Below are 23,128 nucleotides of genomic sequence, written 5' to 3'. Positions count from 1 at the left end.
CTTGAACTCAAAGCTAAGATGATTTGAGGGGAAAAAAATTAAAGTCTATTTTTTTAATCAGCAATGGCAAATGAGATATGACCTGTTCCAGATATCTGGATTTCCTAATGTGATGAAGCAAATAGATTGTTGTTCATACAATAATAGATTAAGCTCATTTCCTGGAGTGGGGAGGGGTGACCGCATTATAATTAAAAAGTTGACACAATATGCCACTGGGGTAACGAAATAACATTTCCCCCGATTCATATGTTCCTTTATTTAGGAAAGTGAAATTTGAGGTCTGCCCAACACACCCGTTTGCCAGAATTAAGGAGGCAACAGGGAGATTTGGGGATAATTATAGGGATCGAGTTAGGACAGAGAGAGAATGATGGAGAGTAGGGAGGGGAAACAAAGAAAAACATCAGACACACACCCTAAGTCATGTCCTTGATCCTCTACCTCAATTTCAGGATCAAACCCTGTAAAGAAATACATTCTTTTTATTTCCATCTGCCTCTACACTCACCTTACAATAAACCTTTACCTTGTTGACTCTACAGGGCGTGAAAATTATTGACCTATCATCCACCCCAGATGCCTGCTGATACGATCATTCTAACCAGATCTGCTCAGCCATAACAACTATTTTGCTCTGCTACAGATAGTCAAGTCTAATATGAGAAAACATGAATTGGGGAAATCATATGTAGGCAATCAAGTAGCTACAGCCTGGGTGTGAGAGACTGCAGATTAATTCAGTACCAATGTTTACCATACTATATTTTGGTGTAAATTTTGTTTTATTCAAAAATCACAGTTAATTACAGTTATTCATCAAGGTCTATATTTTGTTTTTGTTTTCCATACTGAGTGATGCTCTTCTGATAGTAGAGACATGTATTAGCCCAAGGAGTTAAACAGGAATGGGTACCACGTTTCTTTTTCTTTTTTTTAAAATTTGATCTGAGATATATTTTTGTCATATAAACCTTCTCTAGGAGTGTGTTCACCTTGCTAAGTTATAAATTGCTAAGGCAGATTGTGTATTTATACTGTGTTTAGGGTGGAACAATCTAAAGACTTTCGGCCCTAGTGAAATAAGTGAAATAATAATAATGATGGTATTTGGTAAGTGTTTACTATGTGCCAAGTACTGTTCTAAGCACTGGGATAGATACAAGGTAGTCAAGTTGTCCCACATGGGGCTCACAGTCTTCATCCCCATTTTAAAGATGAGGTAACAGGCACAGAGTAGTTAAGTGGCTTGTCCAAGGCCACACAGCTGACAAGTGGCAGAGCCGGAATTAGAATCCACGACCTCTGACTCTGAAGCCCGGGCTCTTTGGTCCATTTCAAATTTAAACCACGCTGCTTCTCCATGGAGATAGACAACATGAATGAAAGATACATACAACACACAATATAAAGGCCATCTAGGCTTGGTCAAACTGACTAGTTTAAACCACACTTATTTCTTTAGTGTATTTGTACCATTTGTCTTACTAATAAAAAGTGTGGGTGAGGAGCTTTTTATCTTGGGCCACAGTGTTTATAAAGCACAGTTGGCTCACAACAAGAAAAAAGCCTTCTCATGCTCAGTATCATACCAGGGTCTAGGGGGTAGTTACTAGGAAAGAACACGACTTTATCCCTGACCTCAATGCACTTATTCAAAGGAAAACAGTCAGAGAAAGGGACGGGAAGGGAAGGAAAGGAAGTGGACATAAATTTGAGAGAATAGTAGAGAAGAGAGAAATATTGCCTTGTCCATTTTCGTCCTCTTCCCCCAACCCCATTACCAGCTATATCACATCTATATCCCAAATTACATAGGGAAGTTTTTTATAGGTCCTTGGTCCCAAAGTCTTTGTGACTGGACCAAATTTTGTCTGTTGTTTACAAAGGAAGACTCCCTCAGCATACGCTTAGAAATCTTTATCTGTGAAAAGGGTTTCTGGTAAAAAGTAGAAGTACCACAAAGAATAAGGATGCAGTTGTATCTCAAAATAAGTATTATGTCTAAAACTTCACTTACATGTAGGTTGTCCATTTCAAATTTAAAGAGCCATGATAGATAACGAACAAGCAAGTCACTGACATTTTCCAAATTTATTTGGAATCTGGGTGAAAACCCAGGAACTTGGCCTTACTATGAATTACTTGTTTTACTCATTCTATAAAATGGCATTTGTTAAAGTGTGAACGACGAACATAAAAGGAATTCACATAAAAATTCAAGATTTAAAAAATGCAGAAAAATAGGCAGATAAGTATTAAGATCTTCACTTCCTAACACCTGCTGTCAAAATGAACCTTGTCCATTGTTAAGGATTTTACTTTTGATTTTTTCTGTCGGGATCAGCAAAGAACAAACACACTTCAACTAATTATCTAATCTTCATCCCTGGGGCTTGATTTTGATCTCTTGTGTTCTGAAAATATTGCCACACATCTGCTAAGATTATTTTCTGCTTATTTTGGTGTGCTGATTAACAGACTCAGGTGGTTATTTTTTAACATGTCCTGACCCAATTTGGAAGAATTAGTTTGATTTCTAGAACAGAATGGATAGTGTTTAAATCCAGGTCAATTCTTTTTACTGGTCTATTCTAACTCTTATCTAAAATCCTCTTCCTTTGGAATTATAATTTATTCCCCTGCATTTTTTTTCCTCTCCATTCTTACATTCATTCTTTGTGGTGTCCAACCCTGGAGCCCAAGATCCTATACCCACTGACTCTTGACAGGATTCCAGGTTGGGCAGATTATTATTATTATAAATTGCTGGGCAGATTACTATTTGTTAAGTGCTTGCTATGTATCAAGCACTGTACTATGTGCTGGGCAGTTAGAATGAGTAAGACAGAAAAAGCCTCCACCTAGCACTCCAAACATGAGCTTCCCCAAGCTGAATTTCTTCTAAAAATGTTTTTCATAAAGAGTGAATTCAGTTTTAATCCCGGCTCCACTACTTGTGTGCTTTGTGACCTTGGGAAGTCACTTCAGTTCTCCATGCCTCAGTTACCTCATCTGTAAAATGGGGATTGAAACTGAGAGCCCCGTAAGAGACAGGGACTGTGCCCAACCCGATTTGCTTATATACACCCCAGCACTTAGTATAGTGCCTGGCACATAGTAAGTACTTAACAAATACCACAATTACTATTGTTAGTATTATCCCCAGCCTGAACCCAAATTTTGGAAATTGTTCATATCGCCTAGGTAATGTGTCAAGGAAATGCTTAAATCTTTCTTCCAATTTTATGCTGAATCAGCCTGGTCATACCTCTCTAAAGCATGTTTAAAGTAACCAAAAGGAGATAAGCAGGCAAATTCTACATCCTTTAGGAAAACAGGAAAAAAATAGAATCTAGGGCTAGAGTGTCATTTAATGGTTTCCCTGAACTCAGCTATTGGCAATAAAATATTTTTTTCTCAGCCTCTTATCCAAGAAGTTAATAGATCAAAGTTAGGCCCCTGAGGTTCTGATAGTAAAGGTGGATCTGCTGTTGCATTATCTTTTACTCTAATCTGAAGAATCTGTTTTTTTCATTTCATTTTAAGGACATAACGACTTATATTGAGTGAGCCTGTCAGTCAGTCTCTAGACTGTAAGCTTTTTGAGGGCAGGGATCATGTTTACCAACTCTGTTGTATTGTACTCTCCCAAGGACTTGGTACAGTAAGCACTCAATAAATATTCAGCAAGCATTCAAAAAATATTCAACACTCAGTAAGCATTCAATAAATATTACTGATTGATTATTAGTAGGTCAAACCACACTTTTAGAAGACCAGTATGATAGACTACAGTGTATAAGGTGTATATCTCCTTGATTCTATTTATCTTGATGATGTTGTCTTGTTTTTGTTTTGTTCTCTTTTGCTTTGCTGTCTGTCTCCCATTTAGACTGTGAGTCTGTCCTTGGTCAGGGATTGTCTCTATCTGTTGCCGAATTGTACATTCCAAGTGCTTAGTACAGTGCTCTGCACATAGTAAACACTCAATAAATACTATTGAATGAATGAATGAATGAAGGAATGACTATGTTCCTCAGTTCATTGGAAGAGAAACTCACAATCCTAATATCTGCCAATACCCTTCTTTGGGCCTTCCGCCCATGAACCTATCTTGTCTGCTGTGTGTCCTTGTGTCACTTAACTTCTCTGTGCCTCAGTTACTTCATCTGCAAAATGGGGTTTGAGATTGTGAGCCCCACGTGGGATAGGGACTGTGTCCAACCCAATTTGCTTGTATCCACCCCAGTATTTAGTATAGTGCCTGGTCCATAGTAAGCATTTAATAAATACCACAATTATTATTAGTTGTATTATTATTATTAAATCTATCTTCTAATTTTTTAAATAGTTCTACTGTACCACCTCTTGTGGTACTGAACTGTCATTATTACTCTCTGCTGAGGGAAGATGGAAGATGGAAGTTACCACCTCCAATATTCTGGTATGCAGAAAATACAGACTTTATAGCGACTTGATTTCGAAACTAACTTCAATGTAGGAAGCAAAAGCTGAACAGTATATTATCAAAAGAAAATTCCAAATACCCAATTTTCCAATAGCCTGGGACTCCAGGGGAAGCAACAGATGGTAGGAGGTAGCTGAGGGCTGGCCAGGGGTGCTCGCTAAATTGAGTACTAATTATCACGAACTATTACACATAAGCACTGTACGTAACTTGTCATTTGGGTATTATATTTATCACCAGTGTCATCCTCTATCTGCAGGCTGTTTTCAGAAGTTAAGTACTGTGCCAGAACTATTAACCACTTCATTTAGTCTAAAGTGGAAAAGGGGCTTTTGTAAGCAGAAAGGCATAGAGATGGCACTCCCATTCATAATTTAGTAATGGGGTGAGAATCCTTACATTTCTAATTTAAATACTGTATTTTGAGGGCAAATGTAGATTATGTTCTATAAACTGGGCCTGGATTTGATCTGAAAGTGTCATCTGCTGGAGGAAATATATATCCTGTATCCTAAATAGGAAGCGGGTTTTATTACTTGGGGCAATTTCTTCCCTTCCCCCAAAGATAATGCTCCATTTGACACCAGTAGAGTGGAGCTTTTTGCTTCGGTCTTACTCAATTTCTCTGATCTCTACCTGTACTGAAGATTAGCAGATTTCAAAATGTACTGTAAGCTCACTGTGGACAGGGAAAGTGTCTACCAACTCTGTTTTATCGTACTCTCCCAAGTGCTTAGTACAGTGTTCTGCACACAGTATGCATTCAATAAATACAATTGCTTGATTGACATGGCATAGGGGGAAATTTGAATAGTCACAGCCAGAAAGAATTAAGATCTACCTATTCCTATTTAATTCAGTATTAAGACTACTTTCACAACCACTTATGAACTCTTCATACCCTCATGTAGCCCTGGGTGTTTTTTAATATTTTTTTTCCTTGACAACTACGCTTCACAGTGAAATCAAGAGGAAGATTAATGATGAAATTCAGAAATGTCAATCAAGCACCCATTCAAATAAATACTCTAGTTTGGAGAGCAGGAGAAGGATTGGGAGTGCAGATAAATTTGAGAACTGTCTACATACAAACTGAATGGGAAGATATGAAAATGGAAAAGATTAAATAACAAGAAAGTGAGGCTCAATACAATTTGAGGGAGAGAACAAGACACCCACTCATCTTCGTAATTTCAGAGGCTGAAAAGAAGTGAATGAGGTTGGCTAAATATTAACTGCTAGTTAGGAAGAAGATTGGGCAGGGTGATTAAGGTTAAAGAAATAAAGGGGGATTGAATTGTCTGATGTAGTCCAGAAAGAGCTAGTAAATTGTAGCCTAAATATTTTCATTCTCCTTTTGAGATAAAATATTGGAAAAGTTGGCTTATTTCAAAAGTTTAATTGGTAAGCTATGTTTTTAAGAAATAAAAAGTGAATTTAAAATGGTCAGAATTAAGGTTATTTTTATACACTTAGGTGATCCATTTTCAATTTTTTATAGTCTCAGATACTGTACTTTGTTGCCACTAATTGTTAATAGGGTTCTGCTTGATTATGTAGATTACAACATAAATAGCACAGTGTTCACATAACAGATTTTCTATAAACCAGAGAAACCTTTACTACAGTTCTTAATTATGAGCAATTACTAAAAATACTGTCAATACTGGGCAAAGAATTATGCATTAAGGCAAATCTGTTAGTTTACAACTAAAAGAGGAATCAGGATGTTTAGCTATTTTTAGATTGTGGGGCTCGTGTGGAGCAGGGACTGAGTCTGATCTGATTATCTTGTCTCTATCCTAGCCTTTAACATATTGTTTAGGTACAGAAAGTGCTTATGATTATTATGATGCTTAGTTTAGTCAAATCTAGAGTCCCAGAGAATTAATTGCTAAAAAAATTACATAGATAAGCTGCCCTGCACCTTAGAAAATACTTCTTTATCCTTTAGGGAAGCAGCATGGCGTAGAGGATAGAGCACGGAACTGGGAGTGAGAAGGTCATGGATTCTAATCCTGGCTCCACCACTTGCCTGCTGTATAACCTTAGGCAAGTCACTTCACTTCTCTGTGCCTCAGTTACCTCATCTGCAAAATGGGGAATAAGACTGTGAGCCCTATGTGGGACATGGACTATGTCCAACCCAATTTGCCTGTATCCACCCAGCGCTTAATACAGTGCCTGGCACATACTAAGTGCTTAACAAATATTATTATTATTATTAAACTATTTTATAAATGTAAAAAATTTACAGTTTGTTTTATGTCTGTTTTATAGTGACATTTTTTCTTAAAAACATATACTTTATTAAAATAAGTACCAAAAGCCATCTTCATTAGCATGGTTTAGAAAATATTACAAATGAATTCTTTAATTAACCATTAATCAACCCACATTTTTCTTATAGTTATGAAACTGTTTTGCAATTCTGTTTCCTGATAGTTTTCCTCTGTTGCTTTCTTTTATCAGTCTTGCACTGATACCTGTATTCTGTCCTATAAATGCCATTCTAATCATTTTTCTCCCTTGGTATCTCATCTAGTTTTCTTCAAGTATTTATTCCATTTATTTCAAGATTAGCTGTTTCTATTTTTAAATGCTTCCCCCCACCCCATCCCATCCCCTCCTCCCCCCATCCTGGGACATTTCCATCTAATTTCCATCTTTCCTAAGCACATGGTTCCTATCTCAAAAGCTATCCCTATCACTCGACCTGGCACCACCATAAATTGCTGTTTCATTTCCATGCTTCCCTTTCATTTCTGAACTTGGAGAATATTTTGTGGAGCAGAACTTAATTTTTTTCAAAGTTATCTATCTAAGCTCATGGTTCAAACAACATTATAAATAATGTTTCCAGTCATTTTTTAGAGGCCAAGTGGAATGTGCTTAGACCAGTGCTCTCCACAGAGTACGCAGTAAATACCACTAATTGATTGACTGATTGATTAATTAAATGAATATTCATTTGTTTGGATGGCCACTATTTGTATATTCTTAAATATTTGAGTTTTGAGGGTCCTTTTTAGGTTTTTAAGTGTTTGCCAGTCTTTCAAAATCTTTTTTTTCACGTACTTTATTGTCTTTTTTCATATGCTCATTTTTCAAAAGCTGGCTGAGATTATATTCAATATGTAAGTCCTTTACATTTTCCATTATAGTTTTCTCTTGAGAAAAATGACATATGGCTTCACTCCGATTCTAGTATCTATGGGTAGAATCATAGTTTTGAAAATCTAAGAGCTATCATCTTCTGAATATCATCTTCTTGATGCTTCCAACTCTCTGGCAATAAAAGCAGACGTTAAATATACGGGCTTTGAGAATGGTAATCAGTATGTCACCACTGGGTCCCATTGCTTGGGAAATAATATAGTTCAATTATAATTGGTAATCTTAACAAGGAACCTAACACTAAGTTACTCTTTCCATTTTATATTCATTCTATATCAAAGGCATGCCTATATTGGTATTTATAAGATAAAAGTAGTTTTATGGTTTTTAAAAATTTAAAATATACAGATAAATGGTGCTGGGTTCCAACATTCACTTCAGTGTACAAGATCTCAGTGGACAATTACAATTCTGCTTTCATTCTTTGGTGTAATGCAGAGATTACTTTTAGTCCCTTTCATAGGTTTTGTGCAGATATGAAAGTCAATTCATTTGGAGATTACAGAAAAAAAGTCCAGTTCTTACATGTAAAAATCTATCAGTCACAGGACTTGTCACCTCTGTCTGTAGAAAAATTATGATCTGTAGTGATAATCTTCAAGTACATCCTCTCATACCTTTCATCCTTCTGTCTGAGATTCAAATCACAGCACCGTTGTTCGGAGTTATGCATCACTGATTTAAATGCCCTAATTATTTTTTAAGTCAAGACACTGGATGATGGGGCTACTCGGAAGTTTACGGGGAAGATCCTCATTAAGCCACATAGCAGCTGCTACATCACGCAATACGGTAGCACCATGTTGTTTCCGGACTCTGAGACCAACTGTATATCCTGGAGATGTGGTTGCCTTCTATGCACCACACATTTGGCCTCTCATTGTGCCTATTATGGGATTATACTATTATATCATCCATCTTCTCAGGTTCAATACTGCCCTCCAAATGTTTACAGTTCTAAAAGTTTAAATGTTCATAAAAAATAATAAAAGTCTAATCTCTTGGGTAAATAAATTACTTTCTAAAAAAGGTAGATTACATCTGTGATCTTTTGTACATGTTGGTCTGTGGGATAGACGAGTCTGTTTTCACAGCTACTGCTGGAAAGTTCTGTTATCTTCCAAGACGCAAGGCAAAGGCCACTCAAAGAGGCCAATACCCAAAGTTCATTAATTCATTCATTCATTAGTATTTATTGAGTGCTTACTATGTGCAGAGCACTCTACTAAGCGCTTGGAATGTACAATTCGGCAACAGATAGAGACAATCCCTGCCCATTGACAGGCCTATTGTCTAATAGGGGGAGACAGACAGACAAAGACAAAAACAAGACAATAGTACAAATATGGAACGCTTCACAAATTTGCGTGTCATCCTTGCACAGGGGCCATGCTAATCTTCTCTGTATCGTTCCAATTTTAGCATATGTGCTGCCGAAGTGAGCACAGTGATTTTGCATGGTCTGGACGACCTGCATTTAAGAGCTCAGACTGGGTGTGGAAATTTGTCCCATTAAACTATTTCATTCACTTTATTGGAATGAAGAGATTGTTTGGCTCAACCAAAAACATAAACTGGATGATCAAGAATAAAAATTCTCCTTGCATCCTTCTGAATTGCCCAGAGAAAGTAGAAAAAAAATTGGATTTGCGTATTAAATCTTTTGAACTATGTTCCCTCCATCAATTCACCATAATTGCTAATTTACTTTTTTTTCCCCACTTTGGACTGTGTATCATAAACTTAAGGCCCAGCCAACAATACAGCCCCACCCCTTAATTTATAAGATGATATTAAAATGTTTTTTGATGATGAGATGTTTATTTACTATACCCCACTTCAGCAATAACATTTTGGCAGTACAATGATGTCTACTGCAGCATTCTATGTGGTGCACCTCCTTGGCCTTCGGAGGAACGGCATCTCCGTGTATCTAACCATACTTTCTATGCTAGTGTGTACCACCTGTGGAAGTTACCAGCTGCATTGATGCTGTCCTCCGAACTGTTTTCATCCAGTGCAGGCTACAGACTCCCAAGTAGGAGAATCATCTGAAGGTGATCAGACCGATACCCCTGAAACTTTTGAATGTGCTGAATATGTCAAAGGCAGCTGCATTTGGGATTGGGTTTTGTTATGCATGTGTAACATCTGTTTCTTTTTCACTGAAATTATGTACAGTGCTAGTTTTTAGTTAAGAGCAGACTTTCTATTGTTTCATAAATTATTTTGTTGTTTGTACCAAAGGCATTTCTATTAATTCAATGTGGTATAAGAAAAGTTCCATATGGAACACACGTGACTTGTTTATTGATCTCTCCACTGATTGGCCCTGCATCTCTCCGGTCAACCACCACATCAAGCTGTTTGACATTCATCCAAATCACTGAAATGGGATTGTGCATACCTATGATTTATATTTGTCTCGAGACCGTATTTCTGGGAGGCAGAGGGCATCAGAAAGTATCTGCCTTTGACTAGGGCTCATTTGGAGAATGAGCACCACATATGCATTGCCCCTCCTACTCTCACATTTAGAAAGCAATGTTTCTCTTCATCCTATTTTACCGTGCCTATATCCATCCTGGCCTCAAAACCACTTTAGTGTGTACTTAGGTTGCAGTGGCATTTTACCCTCAAATAGATTTGCAAGGGATCTGAAAGCATCTGGATTCTTCTGGGGGTGTAGACATAAGCAAAAGGATCTGGATCTGCATTTTTCAGGCAGTGCTTTGCCAAAAAAGATTTAACCCTTTGGGGATTTGACACAAATATTCTGGGTCATTTCTTATCCAACAAATTCATACTCAAATAAAATTTTCAAATGCTTTGTGTAAATTTCAGAAATTCATTTGGATAGCTGGATACTTGTTTATATCATGAAGAAACAATTTAGTCCATCTCAACCATGAGTTTCGCAGGATCGTTTTCATGGAAAAACTCTGGTTTAGGGTTCGTGGCATAATAATTGCTCAGAAATTTCTAATTGCTCTAGATCATCAGGGTGGCTTTTCCCTGCCCCAGAGTTTTGGATTATTCATTTGATGCGACTGTAATGCACTGATTAATTAATAGTGTTTTATGAGTGCTTACTATGTGAAGAGCACTGTACTTGGGAGAATACCAAAGAGTTAAAAGACATAAGCCCTGCCTCAGGAAGCCTACAGTCTAAAAGTAAAGATGAAACAAATAAATTACAGATAGGGAAGCAATAGAGTATTAAGATTTGTACGTACATGCTACTGGGGTCAGGGTAACTTAAGGATGTATGCACGTGGTGCTGAAGGGCTGAAGTGGCAGTTGGGAAGCATAGAAAATGGGGAGAATAAAAATTAGTCAGAAAGGTTTCCTGGAGGAGATGGACTCTCTGAAGGGCTTTGAAGATGTGGAGAACTGTGATCTATGGCATATGAAGCGGGAAGGAGTTCCAGGCAGGAAATAGGTCATGAGCAAGACGCCAGGGATGAGATGAGGTTGGGAGAGAGGAATATGCAAAGTAAGCTTGAAGGGAATAAAAATTGCCAGCTGAGGTGTAGTGGTAGAAGAGAATGGATAATCAATGGTATTTGAGTACTTAATGTGTGCAAAGCACTGCAGTAGGCAATTAGGAAAGAACACTACAATAGAGTTGGTAGACAACATCCCTGCTCACAAGGCACGTTCAGCCTAGACAAGGGATCTGACTGAATGCTTTGAAACCAATGGTAAGGAATCTCTGCTTGCTGTGAAGAGAAATGGGCTGCCCCTTGACATTTCTGAGAAGAGGGAAGACATTTGCAGTGATATGTTTCAGGAAAATGATCTATTTAGTTGAGTGAAGAACAGACTCGAAAGTGGAGTGGCTGGAGGCAAGGGGATCTGTGACGAGGCTGATGCAGTAGTCAAATTGAGACTAGTGTGATGTCTGATAGAGGGAGAGAAAGGGACGGAGCCTGGATGTGTTGTTAAGAAAGAAATGAGAGAATCCAAAGGCCTCAGTGATTGATTTCTAGTTTTGAAGCAGCATGGCATAGTGGATAGAGCAGGGGCCAGGGAGTCATAAGGTCATTGGCTCTAATCCCCCCTCCACCAACTGCCTGCTCTGTGACCTTGGACAAGTCACTTCTCTTCTCTGTGCCTCAGTTCCCTCATCTGTAAAATAGGAATTGAGACTGGGGCTCAGTGGAAAGAGCACGGGCTTTGGAGTCAGGGCTCATGAGTTCGAATCCCAGCTCTGCCACTTGTCGGCTGTGTGACTGTGGGCAAGTCACTTAACCTCTCTGTGCCTCAGTTCCCTCATCTGTAAAATGGGGATTAAGACTGTGAGCCCCACGTGGGACAACCTGATTCCCCTATGTCTACCCCAGCGCTTAGAACAGTGCTTGGCACATAGTAAGCGCTTAACAAATACCAACATTATTATTATTATTAAGTGGGATAGGAACTGTGTCCTACCCAATTTGCTTGTACCACCCCTCCCAGGGCTTAGTAAGCACTGTCACATAGTAAGCACTTAACAAATACCACAATTACTAATAATTACTATTACTATTGTCAGTGACTTTGCATGGATACTGGGATTGGGAACTGAGGAGATGGTAACAGGTGCTACCATTTTAGTAATCTCAAACATAGCCTGTAACAGAACACAAACCTCTGCATGACTTCATAGAGCATTCCATGCCTAATCAAAAATACAGAAGGAAAAGTTCCCCTGCAAAGTGGAAACAGCTATGCCAGATGGAGCTGGCACCATTGTTTCCAGACACCCCAATGTCCCAGCATGCCAAGGCTTTGAAGCAGCCGCACTTGATATAGAGCAAGCTAAAATTAATACAGATAATATGTGTAGTTTAATGCCCACAGTATTTCACTGGAGAAATTCTGAATTGGCTTAAAATTTCTTATTTTTCAATCATCTAAACCATAAGTACAAGCATGACCTAATTGTTTAACAGCCTAACTCTGCCATATGCTGAGCAAAAAGAGCAAAACCTAGAATCTGAAGTAAACTTTGTATCATGTGCTAAAATGGCAGTCTATTGCCTTGCCCAAAACTAAGCAAAATTTGCATGTTACCCAATGGAACAGTTTCTTTAGTTATTTCACTATGGTTGTGTCGCTATGGATAAGGAAATATGAGGCGAGGAACATCTAGAAAATACCAATAGAGCTCTCTTGCTCATCAAATAGACCTTTTTTATTGGAATTATCCAGATAACTGCATCACTTCCTTACTTTAATTGTATTGTACTCACACAACTGGAGCATTTGTTTTCCCTGAGTGCATTTTCCAGTCAGTACAATTTAGCTCTGATTCCACTTATGGTAATCACATGGTAATCTTCTCTAAGTCTATGAGGGTCTCTTTATAAGAGGATAGGATAAGGGTCAGTTAGAGACCAACTCCTATTTCTCAAAAACAGACCCTATCAGACCAGAGTCTGTCTCTGAATGGAGCAAGCAGTTTCCACATAATAGAGAAGTGATGTGAACTAGTGGGATCAGATAGGGGATTTCTTTCAGTCAATCTGAACCCATCTCAAATGGACAGAAAGGGTGTGCAATCAAGTAAGAACTGACTAAATCCCTTTGGAAATATCCAATATGATGGATCCATTGGATCCCCCGTTAAATCACAAGCTCATTGAGGACAAGAAACGTTGGAGAAATAGCAATGGGTTAGTAGAAAGGGCAGGAGTCTGGGGGTCAGAGGAGCTGGGTTCTAATCCTTCCTCTGCCACCTGCCTGCTGTATGACCCTGGACAAGTTACTTAATTTCTCTGGGCCTCAGTTTTCTCATCTGTAAAATGGGAGTTAAATTCCTGTTCACCGTCTCCTTAGATTTTGAGTCTAGTGTGGGGCAGAGATTGTGTCTGACTGTGATAATTTTAGTACAGTGCTTGACATATAGTAAATGCTTAACATACACCAAATAATATATAATTATTATTATTATTGCAAAGTGTCTTGTTTTTGTGCTACGCTCAGAAACACATAATACAGTCCTTAACAGGAATGGATCACTGGAGGGCAGTGTACTCTGCGAATGGATATGAAACTTAATAGGATTAGCATATGCTCTAGAAGGTCTAAGAGAAACGTGACTCCTTTTATTTTTGGCCAACCCCAATTTTTTGGGGAAGAAAATAGTAGGACCGGTGGTGAGTCGGTGGTGGAACTAGGGCCTGGCCTATTTTGTTCATGACTGGTTTGTTAAATGCTCTGACAGTCAGTGACAATAACCATCAATTCATTAATAATAACTGATTTAGTAAAAAAAAAAATACCTGTTCTCTGGGTAAGCTCATAACATGTTTTTTCTTTCATGGCCAGGACACCAGAATAAATTACTGAACTGAGTAGAACCCCTTTGTTATTCAGGAGAAAAAAATGCTGCTAAAAAAAAAAAAGGTGTGGTTTTGTTTTCCTTATGTGACTCAAATTGCCTATTTTCTGGAATCAACTCCATGATTTTGAATCTTCTGCCTGGATAGAGGGGCTTTAGACAACTTAATTCATTTCTTTAGAATACAAATCATCATCAGGCTGTTCTAAGGAAAATATCAGCAGTTTGCCAATAGCACTTCCTTCAAGCAAAACAAGCTCCTTTTTGACTCACAATTCTTCTGATTCCTTACATTCTTCCTTCTTAGAACCCTAAATAGTGCTTCTGTGCCTTTTCAGTGATACCCTCAAAAAAGATGTGCTAGTCACTATTTCCATATGCTAGTATGCCCTTTGCTATAGGCGCAAATTATAATGCAAGAGAGAAAATTATGAAAACATGGGAAGGGATTAGTAGGTTTATGACTATACACTGATTGCATTTAAAAGTCTTCTGGCCTGAATCTAGCCGGTATGAAAGTGCCTCTTTAAGCCACACAGCTCCCTCATTAAGCTCACCTGGGGAATTTATTACTCTTTAGACCCAGCCATGCATTCACATCAATTAAAATGATAGGCAGCAGATTTAATAAATTCCCAGTTTTGTCCCCAAATACCCCCAATGGACACATCCCCCCGTTTCTCCCTTAGAGAAAGCTTTTAAAGGTGGGGGAGGGAGGCACACCCAGTGAATAGAAGGCCAACCTTATATTCTGCTGATAATAAAGTTGTGGATTTTATTAACTTAGAAAGGTGTTTTTCTTTCCATATCTGGGTGATGGCATGCTCTGTTATCTTTCAGGCCAGAAGGACTTAACCAGGGGGGCAATTAACCACCGTGAACTATTCTTCACAGCAGTGGGTGAAATCTGTAGTGCAGGGATATTATTGTTATTATTATTTATATAGTGCAATAAATACGCATGGCTCTAAGTGACAAAGAACAGATTCTGTGCCCTGAGGATCTTCCAGTTTGATGCTGCTATTTGTTAACAAGATTTATGTACAGTTTTGAACAAACAAACATTTGGGAGAAAAGAAGACTTGCTTCTTTACAAAGTAGCAGGGCCTAGAGGAAACAGCACAGGACTAGCAATCAAATCCCTGGGTTCTAATCCCGGCCCCATCACTTGCCTTTTGTGTGGCCCTTGGGCAAGTCATTTAACATCTCTGAGCCTCAGTTTCCTCATTTAGAAAATGGAGATTTAATGCCTGTCCTCCTTTCTACATAGACTGTGAGTTCCATATGGGACAGGGACTGTATCTGACTTGATTATCTTCTATCTACCCCAGTGCTTAATTTAGTACCTGGCACATAGTAAACACTTAATAAGTACCATTATTATTATTATTGTTGATAACAAATGATGATGGTATTTGTTAAGCGCTTACTATATGCCAAGCACTGTTCTAAGCGGTGGGATAGATACAAGGTTATCAGGTTGTCCCACATGGGGCTCATGGTCTTGATCCCCATTTTATGGATGAGGTAACTGAGGCACAGAGAAGTTAAGTGACTTGCCCAAAGTCACACAGCTGACAAGTGGCAGAGTCAGGATTAGAACCCACAAGCTCTGACTCCCAAGCCCGTGCTCCTTCCACTAAGCCACACTGCTTTGCTGGGACACATCATGCTGAAATTTTCCCCAACCACCATTCTGATCAAAGGATTTGTGGGATCCAGAAAGTGCTGGTCTTGGCTATAGAACACAGACAGTTTGCTTTAACAGGAGCTGCTCCAAATGAGTGAATCCTGCAGTAGACTGTAAACTCATTGTGGGTAAGGAATGTGTAGACCAAGTATGTTATACTGCACTCTCCAAAGCACTTAGTAAAGTCCTCTGCACACTGTATGAGTTCAATTAAAAATTATGATTGACTTAGTACAGTGCTCAAGTACTTAGTACAGTACTCTGCACACAGTAAACACTTAGTAAATACCATTTTTTAATTGATTGACCCTTCCTTTTCCAAAGTCAGGAAAGAAGATTAGGGAGCTGATGTCTTAATGGTTCAGCATAATGGAAAAGGCATGGATAACTGACTGACAACACTGTCTATGAAAAAGGGAAGGTGAGTAGCGAGGCATTGCTGTTTTTGAAAAGAATTTCGCCTCTGCCGCTAGTGACAAAATGAAACCATTCAGAAATGATCTTAAACCTTCCTATCAGAATAACAAATTGATTTAAATAAATGATCAAATTGTCTTATATTTTCCTTTATCCTACTTTTTGATCAGTTACTTAGCTTCATTTCTCCTCTTCATTTTGCCTATTTAGACCTGATCCAAGGCCATCTGAACAAAAATCCTAAACCCTGATCTGTTATGTACTGGTAACCTTGAGACTACGGTTAGCCAAGCAGTGGTATTCTGGCTTGCTAATATATAATAAATTATATATTCAATTATTTATTCTGATTACATTTTTTGTAAATATTGTTGTGTGTCTTTTCTCTGTTAGAGTGTGTGTCTCTTGCTTCTGTTCAAATTTTCCAAATTCTTATTTGCACCTGAGATATCAGTGTTTTTGCCAGTGTCTTTGTCATCTTTTTCTGTAAACACATTGTTCAGAATCCTAAGAAACTGAAGCAGAAAATGGACATTTTTCCCCAAATATAGCATCAAGGAATTAAAGGATTTATTATCATTTCCTCAAATAATTGGTTCATGGAAGACCAGTCTTGCAGAACCTTCCTCAGGTATTGCTGATGGTGAGGTCAGGGGTCAATGAATAATTGCTGTGAGAGTGATGGAATTTTGTAGAATCAAGGAAGAGACAAAATTTTGGCAAGTAGCCAAAATACATTCCCCTTTCCCTGTCTTCTATGGAAAAAAAATCCCCAAATTGCAAATCTTTTCGTTTGCCAATTTTAACCCACCTCATTGCCTTTCCTCCTCTCTGTTTTTCCCCACAGCAAGAATATGGAAAATAAGAAAAAGTTGCAAAGCTGGAAAACATTTGGCTTAGTGCCTAAAAGACTATACATCCATGTAAGCTCTGCTAAGCCTCCTGGAGATTATAAAATGCATTAGAGCTGGAACAATGACAACCCCTCAGCAGTCTTCCTGGGAGCAATTATTTACTTAACTGTTTTTATTTTCCCTCTGATGAGCCATTTTGGGGCTAGGGTGACCAGACATTCCATTTTGGTCCAGTTATCTTATTTTTAAGTATGATTATCTAATGTCTTAGAAAACATGACAATTTGGAAATCTAGTCTAATTTTTCAAGGTCAATTTGCATTCCATTTCTATCTCCCAGTAAGTTCCAAATTTCACACAACTTAGTCCATTCACAGCCTTAGGGAGGCAAGGACTCTATATCATCACTCAAAACATATTAGATGAAATTGGATTTTGGACTGAGCTGTTTGACACATCTCTAAGTACCTTTCAATGTCTCCTTAATGAGCTATTGATAACATGATCATTCCAGTAAATAACTTCCTAGCTATTTGTTTTTGCTATTTTACTTCTCGACTTTGAGAAAAATTCTATCTCCTTAGATGGAATAAAAAAGCAGTGTGGCTTAACGGAAAGAGCACAGGCTTGGCAGTCAGAGGTCGTGGTTTCTAATTTCAGCTCCGCCATTTTTCCGCTGTGCGACCTTGAGCAAGCCACTTAACTTCTCTATGCTTCAGTTACCTCATCTGTAAAATGGGGATTAGGATTGTGAGCCTCACTTGGGACCACCTGATAACCTTTATCTATCACAGCTCTTAGAATGATAATAATAATGTTGGTATTTGTTAAGCACTTACTATGTGCACAGCTCTGTTCTAAGCGCCGGGGTAGATACAGGGTAATCATGTTGTCCCAGGTGAGGCTCACAGTTAATCCCCATTTTACAGATTAGGTAACTGAGGCACAGAGAAGTGAAGTGACTTGCCCACAGTCACACAGCTGACAGGTGGCAGAGCTGGGATTCGAACCCATGACCTCTGACTCCCAAGCCCGGGCTCTTCCCACTGAGCCACACTGCTTGGCACATAGTAAGCACTTAACAAACACCAGCATTATTGAGAAGCAGTGTGGCTTAGTGGCAAGAGCACAGGCTTGGGATTCAGAGGGCATGGGTTCTAATCCCAGCTCCGCCACTTGTCTACTGTGTGACTTTGGGCAAATCACTTAACTTCTCTCTGCCTTAGTTACCTCATCTGTAAAATGGGGATTAAGACTATGAGCTCTTGTGGGACAACCTGATTATCCTGTATCTACCCCAGTGGTTAGAACAGTGTTTGGCACATAATGTAAGCACTTACCAAATACCATTGTCATTTTTATTATTATTATTATTACTATCAATCTTCCACTTGTGAAATGGCAAAAAGTTTCCCTCCTGATCAGGAGAGTGTGGGAAGAGACAAGAGAGTTGAATTTGCTTGGGGAGGTAGGAGTGTAAACCTAGGTGAAGAAAGTTCCTTGAGAGCCACTCAACAGGACTGGATTCCCTCTACAAATGAAAGATGGCTGGAAAATATTTGTTGGAATTTCTCCAACTGAAACATTATTTTAAAAAACAACCGCCCCTCTTGGCCCTCCCCTAACTTGTTCTCCCAGGCAGGCTCTGGTTGGTGGGAAAATCTGCCCACTGATGTCCCCTTGCCAAATTTGGCAGGGTGTGTACAGTAGTGGAACTCTGTATCCACTGTATCTTCTAACTCATGGCAGCGGAAATCCTGTTTCCCAAATCTCCTGACTACCAGTCCTGCGCTATTTCTGTAGCCAAAGCAAAAACTCTGGAAACTATGGGTGCTAGTAGGGGAAAAAATGTGGTTTAGTGGAAATAGCATGGGTCTGGGAGTCCGAGGACCTGGGTTTTAATCCCAGCTATGCCACTTCATGCTAGGTGATTTAATTTCTCTGTGACTCAGTCCCTCATATGGAAAACAGGGATTCAATACCTGTTCTCCCTCTTACTTAGCCAGGTCCCCATATGGGACACGATTAACTTTTATCTGTCCCAGCACTTAGAACAGTGCTTGGCAATATAGTGAGAGCTTAACCAATACCACAGTTATTATTATTAATAATGTTGGTATTTGTTAAGCGCTTACTATGTGCCGAGCACTGTTCTAAATACTGCGGTTAGATACAGGGTAATAAGGTTGTCCCACAAGAGGCTCACAGTCTTAATCCCCATTTTACAGGTGAGGTAACTGAGGCACAGAGAAGTTAAGCCACTTGCCCAAGGTCACACAGCAGACGTGGCAGAGCCGGGATTAGAACCCATGACCTCTGACTCCCAAGCCTGGGCTCTTTCCTCTAAGCCACTATGCTTCTCTATGGAAAAGAAGAGAGTTGTTTTTCTCCCTTTACAAGATTTGTGGAGTTTCAGTATTGCAAACTAGTGGTGTTTCCCCAAACCTTGCCTGGGGGTGGAAGCCTGTTTTTGTTGGACACAGGCAACCACGGGGGGGTCAGTCTGAGCCACTTCACACTCTGTCATCTCCAGGAAACTGGCGGTGAATGGGTGCTCTCTGGGAAGGCAAGGTGGGGCCTAGAATAGCCTTCCTGGAAGCTCTTCTCCTTGCCTGTGAGAATCCGCAGAAACAAAACAAAACACAGGCATGTTTCCGCGAACTGCCTCCTTCCCTGTTCCCACCTATTCAATGAGAATGCTCTAATTAAGCCTCAGTAGACTTGAGGAAGGGAAAAATTGCTTTGTAAAGCCACCCCCCTAAACAAGCAGTCTTGGGGAATTTTCTAAACATGAAGTTCTCTGTACTTCAGGTAGGCTTAGCTTCACGGTAGCCCACAGAGGTCACCAAGTCTTAAGAGGCTGCAGAGGACAGGCACTAGGTGTCTTTGGGTTTACAGAGTGTTTGGGGAGAGTGTTCTGGTGGTTAGTAGAAGCTACCCACTGTGGCGGACCGGGCTTGATCAGACCATTCCATTTTGTCAGCAGAGTCACCATTAGCCCGAAGTGAGCACATCATGACCAGCAGCCTTCGACTGGTATTGCTGATAGTGAATGGTGCTAGAAGTGGGAGTAATGTCTAGAAAGTGGAAAATGATGTGTCGCCACAGGCATTGTCAGCAGAGTGAGGGTGTAACCTTTGGTTGGTATTGCTGACAACAAGGGAGAGGGTCACCAGAAAGGTGGTATTCAACCACACCTGCCCTGATTAGCCAAGAACACACCCCACAGCGCTTCACCCAAGTAGGAAGTCTAAATGGGACAGATACCCTATAAAAACCGACACCTAGGAGACATCTCTCTGTGGTAGGATGAGTTTATGAACAGACATCCCTACCCACAATGTGGGACGCCCACTTTATGACGACCAGTACTAGTGACATCATGAGGAACCCACTGGGAATATGAGTATGCCTTGCTGTTGACCTAAAATTGAGCTAGGTGTCCCTCTTTGGGCTGGAGCACACTCAACTGACCTATAGGTTTGTCCTCTAAGAACCGGGTGTTCAGTGTTTAAATTGGTTCTGCGATTAGCATGGGCAGTTGGACCTACACCATTTTTGTTCCTTTCTTTACCTTTTCTCCCCTATTTTCTTCCTACCTTCTAAATTTCCAACGTTGGTTTCAAGTCCATCTAAAGAACCACTCAGTCTCCACAGAGTGACATCTGAATGTTCAGTTCCACTGACTTTAGCATGATGCAAGATTCCAACTCTGCCACAATCATTAAGGGCTTTTGAAACGGGTGAGGGGAGAACAAGATCCGCTGCTTAGGAGGTCTTGCAGAGGCTGTCGGTTCAGCACCCATAGACTGCAACTCTTCCCTTGCCAGCTGTCTCACTGCATGCCCCGGCCTCATGTGGCTGTGGCTGAGTCCTTATGACTTCCCACAACCATCACCACTACTGGGAAAACAAATCAAGGGACTCTCTGATGGCAAAATGCCTCTTTGCTCCATCCTCCCCCATCCCTAATTAAAGACCTTTATCAAGAAGACAGTAAGCATCGGTCCCTTGGCTGATGAAGCAAAAGCAAAGTCTTTTGGCATCTGTTTTACCTCAAAGAAACAAAGCTCTAAAGAGAATCCTAATAGCTACAAGTGTGTACAGTGTGGACGAGACTGCTATTTTGGCCATTCATACAAGGGGGTGAGCTGTAGCCCTCAACAGCATTATCTTCTAGTGTAAAACTGTTTTGTTTACTCTTTCAGTAACTCAAGTACCAATATTCTTGGACATATCTAGGCTCAGTCACAGGGCAAATGACTTGAAGATTATTTTGAATTTCAACTGAGTGTGTATTGTCTTTTAGGGCTACAGAACCTCTTTTTGGCAAATTTTTCTTTTACACAGCTCTTCCATACCTTTATGCCAACTTCTTTATTTAGGGATGTCACTGAGTTTCAAAAGAACAGACATCTTATCGGACCAGTGTAGCAAGGGGAAAAGTCGGGGCGACACATTCCATGACAAGGCCGGTAAGTTTGCAGGGCTAAAGGGAAATAACAATCTCTGGTCAAAGTTGATTGTGTTGTATATGACCAACAGATGGCAGTATCGGTCTCTTCTTTTAACCCCCTGGAGCACTAATGAAAAAATGAAATTATAGTACCTGGTCTAAAGAGAGTTTTAAACTCATTCATTTCCTTTTCTAGGTTCCTTGAGGTCTCAGCTGATTTCAAACATCACCTCAGTCCTTTGAGCACTCGACCACTTAAATCAATCTCATAAATTGTAACCTTATTTTCAGGGGATTTGTAACTTATCAATTCTGTATTTGCCTAATTTAAATGGAAAAGTAGGAGACCGTGACTTTCTCATTCCCAATACACATAATTTTTACTTTACACATTTGGATATTTGGCTGCTATGAAAAAGGCAGCTCTTTAAAGCAGAAGACGAAGAACTCAAGGTTGGTGGAGGGGTGAGGAGAGTTGCATCATTTTCCAAATGATCCAGAATAAATCATTTCACTAATATCCACCCACCCCATTTTTCAAGTTCCTTCTTGCAGATTCAGGCTTTGCCTAAACTTCCTTCTCTGGTACATCTATGGTCACTTCTTCAAGTTCTACTTTTTACATTTATTAAAAATTCTAGAGAAATGATGGCACACATACATTTTCTTACTGGCTTTTAGTTGTGCTAAAAGTTGATATAACTGCCTTCCAAAACTTTTCCTAGAATTTCTCATTTCTCTTGGTGTGGGGAGGGGGACAGAAGGAGAGAGACAGAGAGAGAGAGGAAAGAGAGAAAGAGAAAGAGAGAGAGCACACACACCAACATGTGTATGTTCAATGTGGTATTTGTTAAAGGCCTCACTGGTATTTGTTAAAGGCCTCACTGGTATTTGTTAAAGGCCTCACTGGTATTTGTTAAAGGCCTCACTGTGTCAAGCACTGTTCTAAATACTGGGATAGATACAAGATAATCAGATTGGGCACAGTTCCTGTTCTATACGACACTCACAGTCTAAGTCCGAGGGAGGATGATTTAATTCCCATTTAGAAGATAGGGTAACTGAGGCAGAGAGAAGTTAAGTGACTTGCCTCAGGTCTCACAGCGATCAAGTAGTGGAGCCAGGATCAGAAACCAGAACCTCTGTGCTCTTCCCACTAGGCCATGCAGCTTCTCATTTCTTTTAGAAATGATTCAGAAGACAGACAGGGCTGACTGTCTTCAGTTCTGCTTCCTCTATTAATCAATTTGCCGTAGTGCTAAAGGCTACGGCTTTGAGCCTTGGGCTGCTGGCACATACAATATTAAGTGCCCACTTTTAAAAAGTGTTAAAACATCTTACAATAAATTGTAAAATGTAATTGTAATTGCAGGATTTTCTTTTTTCTTGCAATGATTCCCTGGGCCCATCTGTACCTTTTAAGCACCTTTTTTTCATGGAAATTGTTAAGCACTATATTCCAGGCTCTGTACTAAGCACCAGAGTAGATACATGCTAATTAGATTTACAGATGATATAAATGAGGCACAGAGAAGTTAAGCATTTTGCCCAAAATCACAGAACAGACAAGTGGCAGAGCTGGGATTAGAACCCAGGTCCTTCTTACTCCTTACCCTGTGCTCTACCACTGCCACACTCTTTCTTGAAATATTCAATATTTACTCCACACATGGCCCTACAGCACATATCCATATCCATGATTTATTTTAATATCTGTATATCCCTAGACTGTAAG

At 39.6% G+C, this 23,128-nt stretch overlaps 1 non-coding gene across 1 annotated transcript; it reads right to left on the bottom strand.

Moving 5' to 3' along the window:
* Positions 1–8,987: 8,987 nt before the first annotated feature.
* LOC114818046 lies at positions 8,988–9,094 on the bottom strand. Its single transcript, XR_003765867.1, has one exon. It is a non-coding gene; the product is annotated as a U6 spliceosomal RNA (small nuclear RNA).
* Positions 9,095–23,128: the final 14,034 nt, after the last annotated feature.

The sequence above is a fragment of the Ornithorhynchus anatinus genome, chromosome 17 (assembly GCF_004115215.2).
Source record: "Ornithorhynchus anatinus isolate Pmale09 chromosome 17, mOrnAna1.pri.v4, whole genome shotgun sequence".
In the NCBI taxonomy this organism is placed as follows: Eukaryota; Metazoa; Chordata; class Mammalia; order Monotremata; family Ornithorhynchidae; genus Ornithorhynchus; species Ornithorhynchus anatinus.
This window is presented reverse-complemented; position numbering and strand designations above follow the sequence as displayed.